The 8,893-nt window shown below is 35.4% G+C and overlaps 1 protein-coding gene across 5 annotated transcripts in view; it reads left to right on the top strand.

Annotated features, from left to right (window-relative positions):
• FBXW7 (F-box and WD repeat domain containing 7) overlaps positions 1 to 8,893 on the top strand; it is a 290,838-nt gene that overhangs the window by 74,457 nt on the left and 207,488 nt on the right. For all 5 annotated transcript variants that reach the window (XM_069105544.1, XM_069105542.1, XM_069105545.1 and 2 more), the window contains exon 2: positions 4,003 to 4,053. The gene's annotated coding sequence lies outside the window, so the exon portion shown is untranslated. The remainder of the gene's footprint in view (positions 1 to 4,002; positions 4,054 to 8,893) is intronic.

Here is an 8,893-nt window from a genome sequence, read left to right as displayed (position 1 = left end):
CCCCCATCAGATACAGATACATTTCTTTGTAACCTTAAGGTCTATCATTATTACAAATGTGGTCCTGTCCAGATTTGTCCCAGTACTATTAGTAAATAGACTGTTAGTTACAATGGACAATTAGTAAAGATTTAGTTTACACCTACCCCAAAGAAATCAAAGGGAGGGGAAAAGAATCTATATGAACAAAAATATTTATAGTAGCTCTTTCTGTGATAGACAAAAGTTGAAAACTCTTAAGAGGATGTCCTATTGGGAATGGCTAAAGAAATTGTAGTATTTCGATGTAATGGAATATTACTGTGCTATAAGAAATAATGAAACAATTTCAGATGAAACTAGGAAGAGCTCTATGAACAGATACAGAGTAAAGTGAGCAGAAATAGACCAATTTATACAATGATAGGAACATTGTAGAGAATAACAACTTTGAACTCTAGTCAGCCATACATTGAAAAGAATGAAAATAAAACATGGTATTTACTTCCTGGCAAGGAGGTGATGAACTTAAAAAGATATATATATATATATATATATTTTTTTTTTTTTTGGACATGGCTTATGTAGGAATTTGTTTTGCTGGACTATGCAATTCTGTATTGAGGACTTTATTTTTTGTGTTTGCTTTTTATTTGCTCATTGAAAACAGGGTTGAGGGTAATGGGAGGCATGGATTAATTTTTTAAAATGCTTGTTAATTGAAAAATAAAAATAACTTATTTTTCAAAACAGAACTTATACATAACTTGTCCTTGATGCATCCATTTGTTTATTACACAAAATGAATCATAACTATTACAAAAATTTGCTTAAATTTATTTTCAGAATTGTATAAATATTTATTTGAAACCTATTAAAGATCTCTTGTCAGCTTAATATATTTAAAAATAAAACACACTTCAAAAAATCACTGTCATATTCCAATCCCTTTATCCCCTCTATCCCTTTAGAGTCCTCCCTTGTAATAAAGAATCATGGAACTGCAATCACAGAATTTAGGCACTGGAATGTACTTCAGCATCACTCTATTTCAAACTGTGCCTGAAAGAAATCTGTGCTGTAATATATTTGATAGAAGAAACAGTCAACAAAATTAACACATGGAACATCTCTGACAGTGTGTGCTGCTTTTCATAACTGTAGTCTCCTGCTTCTTTATTGAAAGGAGAAATGTTCTGTCAGTCTTTATGGGATTGATTGGTGACTTAATCTGAATTCTGATGTCTCAGGACTGTTTTTCTTTACATTATTACATTTAAACAGTTGTTACCACCATAGAGTCAGGAAGGTGAGAGTTCAAATTTCTCTCTGACACATAATGGCCATGTGACCCTGGAGAAGTTGTTTTTAACCTCTTAATGCTCTAGGTAACTTTTTAATACTGTAAGTTTCAGACCTATGTTGGCAGGAAGAGTTGCCTGTCTAGTCTCTATCCCTATTATTCATGCCTTCCTTAGTTTCTTCAAATTCCTCTATTTATTGTTTCTAATGTTACATTCCATTCATAGAATGCCATTTGTTCGGTCATTCCTTAATTGTTGGTCACACACCTTATTTCCAGTCTTTTCCTTCTACAAAACATTCAGCTTCTTTTTAAAAGAGTACATCTATCATGAAAACTGCAGTGAGACATTTCAAGTAACTTCTTCAATTGTTCAGTAAACTGCCAACCATACATGGCTTATGTTAGTTGAAACATTATTGAGTAACAGAACTGTGGAACAGAAATATTCAACCTTCTCAGTGCTTTTAAAATCATTTGCTACTGGACTAATCAAGAATGAGATGCATTTTTTTAATATGGCAATATTGGAATTTGTTTTGCTTTATTGTGTCATATTTGTTTACAAGAGTTTTTTCAGTATGAGGGAGGTGAGGAAAAAGTCATTGAAACTGAACAAATAAAATTAATTTAAACGTATTTTCTGCATTAGTTATTAATACTCATAATTGGTCTTAAAGTAACAAATTTATTAGAACCAACTTGAACTAATCCAAAATAATTATGAGGGACACAGTTTTCATTTTTTTTTTCATTTCATTGATTTCTTTGTTATTAGAGTAGGGGCTTATGAAGTATTTTTGTTATTGATTTTTTGAATTGATAAACCAAATTTTTCTGAAATCGGTAATGAAAAATGATTGTATAAATCCATAATTAATTTTACTTTCATACTTTGATCTGTGATCTCATCAGTCTGGGTTCTTTCTCCTTTGTTATATTTTCTCTCATTCTCTGTGATACTCATCCATGTTCATTTCAGTCAAGCTTTTAGTAAGCTCTTTCTGTGTGCTTGGCATGGGGACATTGGAAATATAAACACAAAGAATGAAACGATGCCTATGAAAAGATGTGTGTGTGTGTGTGGGCTATATATGCTTATGTTACATGCTTTTATACATTCTGATTTACACATACAGTATATACAGAATAAATGCAAAAGAAATACAAGGTAGTTTGGGAATGAGGATACTATTGTCAGGAAAAATTTTGTTTCAAAGGTAGCTTGACCTAAATCTGGAAGTAAAGTAGGAGTTTTGGGATGTGGAAATGAGAAGGGATGGGCTATGTCTCCCAACCATGGGGGAGAGCCAGTACAAAACATGGACACAGGAAAGAAGTGCCAGACGTGAGCTTGTTTGCCAGGAATGTAGAAAGCATAAAGGAGAATAATGTGTAATGAGACTGGAAAAGTTGGGAACAAGTTAAGGAGGGCTTAAAAAGTTAAACATAGGAGTTTCTTTCTGTTTGATTCTAGAGGCAATAGGTAGCCACTGGAATTTAAGTAGGGTAGTCACATGGTTATGATTGCTCTTAGGAAAATTACATTGGCAACTCTATAGAAGTAAGGATTGAAATGAGAAGAGACTTATGGCTGGAAGACCGATTAAGAGGCTAATCCAGTTGTTTAGACAAGTGATTAAAGACCTAGAGTCAAATGTTGTAGAGGTAGAAATGGCAAGATTTTAATGTATGGGCAAGTATGTGTTAGCAGTTAAGTGTACTGTGGAGGTTCTCCTGTAAATAAATCCTTGAACATACTTAGGGCTTGTGTGTATGTGTGTGTGTTTTTCCCATTGACTGGAGCATGTAAACTCTCCATCTTTTATCTCTTGTCATATGACTAACTCACCTAATATTCCAGCCACATATCTCTATGATTACAATTTTTATGCCACTATTCTTGAACAATTCTCAGTTGACAAAATATATTGTGGTCTACCTACATCCGTTATATGTCCATCCATTGCCCTTTGGATCACCCTCTATTTTAATTTTTAAAAACTTGCATACCATAGCTTAAAACCATAAAACAGTCCTGAAAAAAACATTATTAGAGAGGCAAGCCACCCCTTTAAAACAAAGAAATATCAGTAAGTTATCAAGGACTCAATTGGCCCAGACATTGTGAATAGAACATTTTAATTTGGATGTGCTTTCCAAGGGCCAGGATTTTTGCTATTTAATTCTTCCTTATGTTTATGAATCTTTTTCTCTAAATATATATCCTCTTATTGCAATACATTTCTTTCAACTTATTGGACTCCATAGTTTGAATTGCTAGGTGCTATTTAGGGAAGCAGAATTTAGATAACCATACTGGAGAAAAATGCTCATATACATCAGTTTCTAGCAGACTTCCTGATTTATGAAAGCTGCTCTCAGGGCAGGCATCTTGCTGGTGCCAGAGTCAATAATTTTCCCACCTGATTTGTGGTAGTTTGCTCTTCTGGCTGTAGTAAGCATTATCTACCCACTCTCTGATGATGAGAGTTGCTCCACTAGATTTGTAGTAATAAGTCTCAATTATTCATAGGACGGGGAAGTTATCTAAATGTACTGTATTTATCATGATTCCATGTTTCAGAATGTGCTTTGTGTTTTAAAGTGCAATGCAGAAGACATTTTGTTCTTATGAACTGTAAGTGATATCTTGGATTGTTAAATTTGAGTCAACTTTAAGTTTTTAAAGTATTTTTCTATATTTTTTTATTATTTAGGAAAGATCTTAGACCATCAGAAGAACTTTGAAAAGGCTATCCAGATATTTGGTAAATATATCTTTTTCACTACACTATAAATAACATAAGTATATTCAGCAAAACATTATTTTATAATGCATCAGTAATTTATTTTAGCCCTTTTTGCTCAAAGAGTTAGCTTTATTTCTGATTTTATAAAAGATTTTTACCTCATGTTCAGATGTCCTATCTAGTATTAGCTGCTGTTATGTTTGGTTTTGTATTATTTATGCAGTCATAGCAGCTAGGTATAACATTCAATCTGTATTTTCATATCAGAGGCAGTAATGATATGTTGCAAGTTTTAAACTTCTGAGTATATTTTCAGTGGTTATAAAAATAGTTCTTCTTATAACTTAAATCATAGAGTTCCATTTTGATTTTCAGTGATTCTTGTTGTTTTGTTCCTGAGTAGTCTGATAGTTCATAAAAATTATTCCTGTAGACTAGATCTATATTGTCATGTTAATTAATCTGTGTCTATTTCACAATGAGAATTCTTTGATTATTACATGTAAATAATAAATTACTTCATTAGATTCCCTAAGTAAAATATTACAAAGTTTGGTGTTCCTTTTCTGGTACAAAATATTCTTTATTAAATGATATGAATTCATGGAAATATAGTGATTCCTGTAGTGATAGATATTACTAATTTTCAACAAAATAAAATATGTACATTCAGAATAGTCTTTCAATTCTTATTCTTTTAAATAAAAGGTTTTCATACTCTTTAGAAATATTTCAGATGTCTCTACGAGTATACATTTTATATATATACACATATACACACATACACTTGAGAATATATTTTTATTTTTTATAGTAAAATATAGATATCTTCATATTTTTAAATTATTTAAAACAATTTCTATCAGTCTTTTTTAGCATATAAAGTCACTTGAAATTTATTAAGCTGTATGAAATAATTTCTTTCTGTAAGTCCTTTGGCATTAGCATCTACTTTATATAGTAAGAATCAGATCCCTATGAGAAATATGAAGTTTTAAAATTTATATCTGTACTTATATGTATAATATACTCATTCATATCCAGTACTATTGTTTCAGTACAGTAATAAAGTTGAAGTTGTGCTCCTTAGGCAACTTCTTTTTACTTGAGATATTGTAATTTCTTTGAGTGGATACCGTGAAACCAAATTGTTTTTTTTTAAAGTTAAAATTTATGTTTATTTTTAGTTTACATTATTCATTTCCACAAGAATTTGAGTTACAAATTTTCTCCCCATTTTTCCCTACCCACCACCCCAAAACAGCGATCCCACTGAATACCCCCTCCCCCAATCTGCTCTCCTCTATACCTTCCCCCATCCTTTCTCTGACTTTCCAGTTGGGCACGGTGGATCTCTATGCCCCAGTGCCTGTATATCTTATTTCCCAGTTGAATGTAAAATAATAATAATAATTATTATATGTATATTTAAACATTTGATTTTAAAACTTTGAATTCCAGATTGTCACCCACCCTTACTGGGAAGGAAAATAAGCAATGCAAAACATTTCCATAGTGGATATATTGTGAAAGACTGACTGTATTTCCCTCCATCCTATTCCACACCCCACTTGTTCTACTCTCTACTTTGATCCTGTCCCTTTTCAAAAGTGTGTGCTTCCAACTCCTCCCCCTCCAACCTGTCCTCCCTTCCATCATCCCCCCTCTCTTCCCCTTCCCTTCTATTCTCCTGTTGGGTGAGATACCCTATTTAGTGTGTATGTCATTCCCTCTGTAAGCCAAATTCAACGAGTAAGCTTGACTCACTCCTTTTTGCCTTCCTGTTCTTCCCCTCCATTGTAACAGTTTTCCCTTACATCTTCTATAGGAGATAATTTACCCCATTCTGTCTCTCTCCATCTCCTCTCATTATATTCCCCTCTCAGTTTCACTTTTTAAGTATCATCCCTTCCTATTCAATTTGTCCAGTGCCCTCTGTCTATGTATACCTATACACATATATATAAACACTCACATATGTATTCATATGCCCATATACCCTCCTATATAGACATACAAATGTATGTGTACATACATATATGTGTATATACGTATAAACTTATACACATATACATATATATACACACATTTCTATTCCCTTCAGCTATTCTCATACTGAGAAAAGTTTCATAAGTTAACAATTATCGTTTTTCCATGTAGAAATGTAAATAGTTCAACTTTGATAAGTTCTTTGTGATTTCTTTTCCCTGTTTACCTTCTCATCCTTCTCTTGCTTCTTGTATCTGAATGTCAAATTTTCTGTTCCACTCTGGTTTTTTCATCATGAATGCTTGAAAGTCCTCTATTCCATTGAATGACCATATTTTCCAATGAAATAGGATACTCAGTTTTGCTAGGTAGGTGATTCTTGGTTTTAATCCCAGCTCCTTTGACCTCTGGAATATCATATTCCAAGCCCTTCGATCCCTCAGTGTAGAAACTGCCAGATCCTGTGTTATCCTGATTGTGTTTCTGCAATACTCAAATTGTTTCTTCCAGGCTGCTTATAATATTTTCTCCTTGATCTGGGAATTCTGGAACCTGGCTATAATATTCCTAGGACTTTAGTTTTTGGGAGCTTTTTCAGGAGGATTCTTTCAACCTCTATTTTGCCGTCTGGTTCTAAAATGTCAGGGCAGTTTTCTTTGAGAATTTCTTGGAGGATGATTTCTAGGTTCTTTCTTTGATCATGGCTTTCAGGTAGTCCAATAATTTTTAAATTATCTCTCCTGGATCTATTTTCCAGGTCAGTGATTTAAGGCATTCTTCTCCTCATTGGCTTTTTTAGCCTCTTTTGCCATTTGAGTTAGTCTATTTTTTTAAGGTGTTATTCTCTTTAGTCAGGTTGTTGAGTCTCATTTCATAATTTTCTTGCATTGTTCTCATTTCTCTTCCCAGTTTTTCCTCCACTTCTCTTATCTGCTTCTTTTTTTTTTTTAAAGCACTCAGGGTTAAGTAACTTGCTCAAGTTACACAGCCAGTTATTTCTGTGTGTGGTGCTGAGTGTCCAAGCCCGGGATTCGATCTCCAGGTCATCCCAACACTGGAGCCAGTGCTCTTACTTGCTGAGCCACCTGGATGCCCCTAAGCAATTGGGGTTAAATAACTTGCTCAAGGTTACACGACCAGGTTTTTCTGGATGGGTGCTAAGTGTCTGGGCCTGGGATTCTATCTCCAGGTCATCCTGACAATGGAGCTGGTGCTCTTACTCACTGTGCTACCTGGCTGCCCCTCTTATCTGCTTCTTAAGGTCCTCTATGGCCTGTAACCGGCTCATATTTTACTTGGAGGCTTTTGTAGCAGGAGTTTTGACTTTGCTGTCTTCCTCCTATTCCATGATTTGATCCTTTTTGTCTCCAAAATAGGAATGTAAAGTCGGATGGCTGTGCTTGCCTTGCTTCCTTTGCTTGCTCATGTTGCCTCTCAATTACTTGACTTTTGATCTTTTTTCCACAGTAGAACTCTGCTACCAGAAAGGGGAGCTTTGTCCCAAGTCACTGGGGTTTTCTTAGCTGCTATTAGTTCGGTGCCCTCTCTGAAGCCTCCACATGCTCTGGCAAACTGCTCACGTACCCCAGGACCGCCACCCTAGAACTGTCACCCTAGACAGTGATCCAGATTGAAGGAGGTTAAAGCAAGAGCGATTACCCCTCAGACTGGTCACTTGGTCCCCTTACCATTTGCAGGCCAGGAGCTCTGAAGCAGCCATGTGGCAGTGGCTGCATGGCCGTGGAGCCTCAGCTTCTTCTCGCCCTGGGGGCAAAGGTTGGACCATACTCCTGGACTCCCATTCCCAAAGTTCACACTGCACTGACCTCTCATTTTGTCTTTGGCATCTATGGATTGATAATTCTGGAAACCACCACAGCTGCTGGTGATCTGAAGTCCCTCCAGCCAGGGGCTGGTTGTGACCACCCTGAGGCTAAAACCTCTGTCTCACAGGGGGCTGGGCTTGGCTCCCAGAGCCCTGTGTCGGCCCCTTCCTGCAGGACTGCCGGGCTGTCTTCAGTGGGAGTTTAGCTTATCTCTGTCATTTTGTGGATTCTGGAGCTCCAGAGTTTGTTTATAGTCATTTTGTACATGAATTGGAGGAGGTAGGAATGGAAGCCCCGCAGAAGTGCTGTTTCTACTCTGCCATCTTGGCTCTGCCCCCTTGACTTCCCCAGACTGTTTTTATATATATGTAGTTAATTTAGTAAAATGTAAAAAAATTGAGATTCTAAAAGTTGATAGTCAAATATTAGCTTTATTTGTATAAATTTGTGCTGATCTATGTCGGGATAAGAATAGATTTGTCCTTCAAGTCTTGTACTGATGGAATTGTCTTTAACTTAGGTCTCTCCTTTATGCTTAATATCCTATTAGTTGTGAGATTTCCTGATCAGGTCTATCTAGTTCATCTTTCTAGTAAAATATGCTCTAGTTCAAATCTTTATTCCTTAGATCTTCTTTCTGTACATAGCATCTTCTTGCTGTAGGCTATCTTGAACACACTTATCAAGATAATCATTCTTCAGTAATATTCATCATATGATTCAGGAAGATGTAGCTCCCCCCTACCCCCCTTTTTTAAAACTCTCATTCCCTAACTTAATTTCCCTTTAGCATAACATTCCTTTCCTCTTCTAACTATATTTTTTTTCTTTATGATTCTTACCACACATAATACTTCTCTATCATTTTATGACCCCAATGTCCCTGTACCTGCTTTGCCACCATCTTCCAGACATGGCTCAATTTTCCTCCAAGATATCTTTGCTGATGTATTCCAGTTGTTTCCTTTCTTCGTGTCCTTTAACATTTATTTATTTACACACACACACACACACACACACACACACACACACACACACACACA

The sequence above is a fragment of the Petaurus breviceps genome, unplaced genomic scaffold (genome assembly GCF_028583685.1).
Source record: "Petaurus breviceps papuanus isolate PSGF00001 unplaced genomic scaffold, PetGlider_PUasm1.0 76, whole genome shotgun sequence".
NCBI lineage: Eukaryota > Metazoa > Chordata > Mammalia > Diprotodontia > Petauridae > Petaurus > Petaurus breviceps.
The sequence above is the reverse complement of the archived record's forward strand: the minus strand, read 5'-3'. Positions and strand labels throughout refer to the sequence as shown.